This window comes from Myotis brandtii, unplaced genomic scaffold (assembly GCF_000412655.1).
Source record: "Myotis brandtii unplaced genomic scaffold, ASM41265v1 scaffold793, whole genome shotgun sequence".
Lineage (NCBI taxonomy): Eukaryota > Metazoa > Chordata > Mammalia > Chiroptera > Vespertilionidae > Myotis > Myotis brandtii.
Window position 1 is genome coordinate 125,137 of NW_005371193.1, and position 5,119 is coordinate 130,255.

Consider the following 5,119-nt stretch of genomic DNA (forward strand, 5'->3'; position numbering starts at 1 on the left):
CGCTGCCGGCGATGGCCCTCCTTGCACCCGCTGCCAGCGCCAGAGCCACCACTCGCACCCACTGCCAGTGCCAGCCCCACTTGCACCTGCTGCTGGCACCGGCCCCAATTGCTCTGCACCATCAGCAGGTGCGAGCGGGCCAGCACTGTCAGCACACGGGAGTGGCGGCGGCTGGAGTGGGGCTGCTGGCAGACAGGGGACCGGGAGCCCCAGTGGGAGGGTCTGGGAGGGGGCTCAAAAGATGGGCCGAGACCCACACCTGTGCCCACCGCAGCCTCACGGCCCACAGTTCCTTTCAAGGTGCACGAATTCATGCACTGGGCCCCTAGTCCTATATAATAAAAGCCTAACATGCTGTGTCCGGTCATCCATTCAACCAATCAAAGTGTGATATGCCAATGATATGCTAAGGCCACTCAACTGCTCACTATAATGTGCACAGAACACCAGGGGGCAGACAGTCGGCCGGTTGACCAGTTGCTATGATGTGCACTGACCACCAAGGGGAAGATGCTCTGACCGGTAGGTGAGCTTGCTGCTGGGGTCCAGCCAATCAGGACTGAGCGAGATGGGCTAGACACGCCCTGGAGCCCTCCCATGGTCCCTCCCCGGCTGGCCAACCTCCCGCGTCCCTCCCCGGCCCTGAGATCGTGCACCAGTGGGGTCCCTCGGCCTGGCCTGAGCCCTCTCACAATCCGGGACCCCTCGGGAGATGTCAGAGAGCCAGTTTCGGCCCTATCTGAAGCTGTTCATCTAGTCTCCTCTAGGTATAGAGTAGTACCTGCTATCAAGAGATTTCAGGATGACTTAAGAGTAAAAACTTGGTCTCCAAACTAAACCAGAATAAAGCCACAGAAGACTTTTTTTTTACAGAGTAAACCCAATTTTGGAACTACTAGGAGAAAAAAATAAAAATACTATATATTTTGATAAATAGTCCTAATTTCTTATTTGGTGTGGAGAGCGGCTAGAGCATTTGAACAGGTTCAAGCCTCGGACTATTGAGAGGGCACGGTCCTCTCGTGGCAAAGCCACGTGCAGGTCCCAGCTTGGAGGGCAAAGCCCTCCCAGCACAATTATAGCCAAAGGATATGGTTATAAGCTTGACCTTATGGTCCGAACCTGTGGTCCCAGAGAGCTGAGTGATATAGGCTACGGGAGGTGCAAGTGCTGCCAAAACAAAGCTTGATAGAGTTCTCAGGTGCATGTAATCAAGTAGATTTGAAACTTTCGAGAACACTGTACTAGTGAACATCTTAACCATGCCCTTGCTTTGCCTCGTGGGATCTGACTATAAAATAAAGACTCAACTTACAGGCTGGGGCACTGTCTCTCCATCCAAGAATAGTGTCCCACCTGACCCCAACTGTATTCTCTTGTCTGTCTTTAATCCTTCACCACCCCTCCTCAGTTTCACCCCTGGCCGTGCTGGACGAGGTTCAAAAATGACAATGAGGTACCATCTCACACCTGTCAGAATAGCTGTCATCAACAAATCAACCAAAGAGAAGTGCTGGCGAGGATGTGGAGAAAAAGGAACCCTCTTGCACTGCTGGTGGGAATGTAGGCTGGTGCAACCACTGTGGAAAACAATATGGAGTTTCCTCAAAAAATTATAAATGGAGCCCCCATTTGACCCAGTAATCCACTTCTAGGAATATATCCCAAGAAATCAGAAACACCAATCAGAAAGGATATATGCACCCCTATTTTCATAGCAGCATGATTTGGAAACAGCCTAAGTGCCCATCTGCAGAGTGCATTAAAAAAACTATGGCATATCTATACAATGGAATACTACGTTGCTGTAAAAAAGAAGGAACTCTTACCATTTGCAACAGCATGGATGGACCTGGACAGCATTATGCTAGGCAAAATAAGCCAGTCAAAGAAAAAGAAATATCACATGATCTCACTCATTTGTAGACTATAATGAACAACATAAACTGATGAACAAAAACAGATCCAGAGACAGAGAAGCATCAATCAGACTGTAAAAAAGAAGGAACTCTTACCATTTGCAACAGCATGGATGGACCTGGACAGCATTATGCTAGGCAAAATAAGCCAGTCAAAGAAAAAGAAATATCACATGATCTCACTCATTTGTAGACTATAATGAACAACATAAACTGATGAACCAAAATGGGGGGGGGGGATAGATTTTAGGATATAATAGAAGTAATCCTGTTATTTGCAGATTTCTAATATTTCCTACAACTTTTGTGATGTTATACTATCTATGTTAGTACAGTTTTGGTAATATTATTATATTTAAAATCTTTTTTTCTTGAAATATTAAAAAATAAAATAAGGAAAAAAAAGAAAAGCACAGCCCTAGCCTGTTTGGCTTAGCTGTTAGAGCAGACTGAATGGTCTCAGATTCAATTCCGGTCAAGGACATGTACTTTGGTTGCAGGCTCGATCCCCAGCTCAGGTTGGGGAGTGTGTGGGAGGCAACCAATCAATGTATCTCTCTCACATCCATGTTTTCCTCTGTCTCTCCTCCTCTCTTCCAATCTCTTTAAAAATCAATGGAGCCCTAGCTGGTTTGGCTCAGTGGATAGAGCATCAGCCTGCGGACTGAAGGGTCCCAGGTTTCATTCTGGTCAAGGGCACATGCCTGGGTTTCGAGCTTGATCCCCAGTAGGGGGCGTGCACGAGGCAGCCAATCAATGATTCTCATCATTGATGTTTCTATCTCTCTTTCCCTCTCCCTTCCTCTCTGAAATCAATAAAGATATATTATAAATAAATAAATAAATAAATATCAATGGACAAAAATCCTCAGGTGAGGATGAACCTCCCACTCTAAAAAAAAAAAAAGGCACAAAAGGCTGTTTGCCTAAGGCCATGGTCGGCAAACTGCGGCTTGAGAGCCACATGCGGCTCTTTGGCCCCTTGAGTGTGGTTCTTCCTAAGCCTTAGGAGTACCCTAATTAAGTTAATAACAATGTACCTACCTATATGGTTTAAGTTTAAAAAATTTGGCTCTCAAAAGAAATTTCAATCGTTGTACTGTTGATATTTGACTCCGTTGACTAATGAGTTTGCCGACCACTGGCCTAAGGTCACCCGGAGAGTATTTTTGCCATGATTATTTCCCGGGTCAAAGTGGATTGAATGAGAAACAACTGTTTCTTGAGCCTGTGTTAGATGAACATTTGCATTTTATTAAATAATAGCAGCTAGCAGATGTACAGTTTATGAAGTTCTGAAACTCGCCCAGCTGGGAGGTATGGAGGGGACACCGTCTGAGTGTGGGCCGAGAGGCAGGTGATGGATTGCATGAGGTGCTGTACCTGAATCACCTCCTGCTTGGAGCAACGTCGTGCTAACATTTACACTTACCTTAAAGCTTAATAGCAAATATTTATTCACTTTTTTGTGTGTATTTCTTCTTAAGCTATATATTTTCTGATGCAATTATTCTTACAAAGACTATAGGTAATGTATATGTAAGTTATGAATCTGAATAGTAAAGCAAATTCTTATGAAGAAAAACCACAAACTAGGCAAAAAAAGAATTACAAAACCAAGTCAACAAAACACTTGGCTTATTCCAAGTTTTAAAAAGCCTAGCATTCTTGCCCTAACCGGTTTGGCTCAGTGGATAGAGCGTCGGCCTGGCCTGCGGACTGAAGGGTCCCAGGTTCGATTCTGGTCAAGGGCATGTACCTTGGTTGCAGGCACAACCCCAGTAGGGGGTGTGCAGGAGGCAGCTGATCGATGTTTCTCTCTCATCGATGTTTCTAACTCTCTATCCCTCTCCCTTCCTCTCTGTAAAGAATCAATAAAATATATTTTTAAAAATAATAATAAAAGCCTAGCATTCTAAACAATGAAACAAGGCAGGTTTATTCAGCAAAACCCTGACATTTCATAGTAAAACTATCAGAAATTAAGGAAGGAAATGCTACCAGATGAATTGCTAACCTCCAGCTTCCTACTCTACTATTTGTACCATCAGATATATCTTACTAACAGGAAGACTGAATAATAACATCAAGTTTTTTGGCAGAGAATGTGGAAGTTCAGAAGACTATATTCTAGAACTACCTCTACTACACTAAGAATCTGGACATTTCTCTTAGTCATATTCATATCTCAATGGTTCTAACTATAAACTCAATCTAACAGTCAATAAAAATATGCTGTATGATAAAATAACTATAAAGTACATACTATAAAAGACAAGTAGAAACTACTGTGCTCATATTAAGAAATAATCATGTTACAATCAAATTTTCATGTTTATAAACGAGTCTGTAAACTTATGAATAAACAACACAAGTTTTGAACTGAATTTCATATTACAGTTACTAATTTTTAGAATGCATTCCAAATATAGCCTGTGTTAGAAAATGCCCTCCCCCTTTTCTGCAGGTTATCAATAGAGTGCACTTTCAGAACCTTAGACATACGAAATGAATCATAACTTTATAGATTCCATACCAAGAGGAAACACCTTGGATTCCACCATGGACCCACTGGAGTGTGACATACAAAAGAGGGGACAATGCGCCAAAAATAGAGTAAGCCACGATAGTGCTAGCAGATGGTATGTCTAAAAAGTGCTCATTAACAAATCAGCATGTTCCCTCTGACCACAGAATTCAGAAACTGAAACGAAGTAAGTGAAAAAAAAAGGGGGTGTGGGAGCGCACCAGAGGTCAAAGGCCTCTGGAAAGGGTGTCCGTCATTAAGTTTTCCCCAGGGAAATGGCGAGGGACGATGCACAATGACGTTTTAAAAGAAATTCCAAATTCAATTTGAAATGGAGGAGGTCGCACAGCTGAGCTTCAAGCACAAGTTTCCTGACTCCTGTCCGGGCGCCCAGAATTCCCTCTCTGCCTAATGACTCACGCGCTCGCATGAACGAGGCTTAGACCCAGAGCTCCTCCCAGGAAAAGAACAATGCTTAGGAGTACTCCTTCCCGGGGTGTGCTCAAGAGGGGGCGCAGCGAGAGCTCGCGACTTCATGCAACTACAGGAACAGGGGCTGCGGCCACAGGAGACACCAGCAAGGAGGCATCCGGCCGGACAGGACCGAATGGGCCGAGGACCCGACGCCAGGGCTCTCCGCGAGGCCGCGCGGCCTCCAGGTGGCAGCACTGGC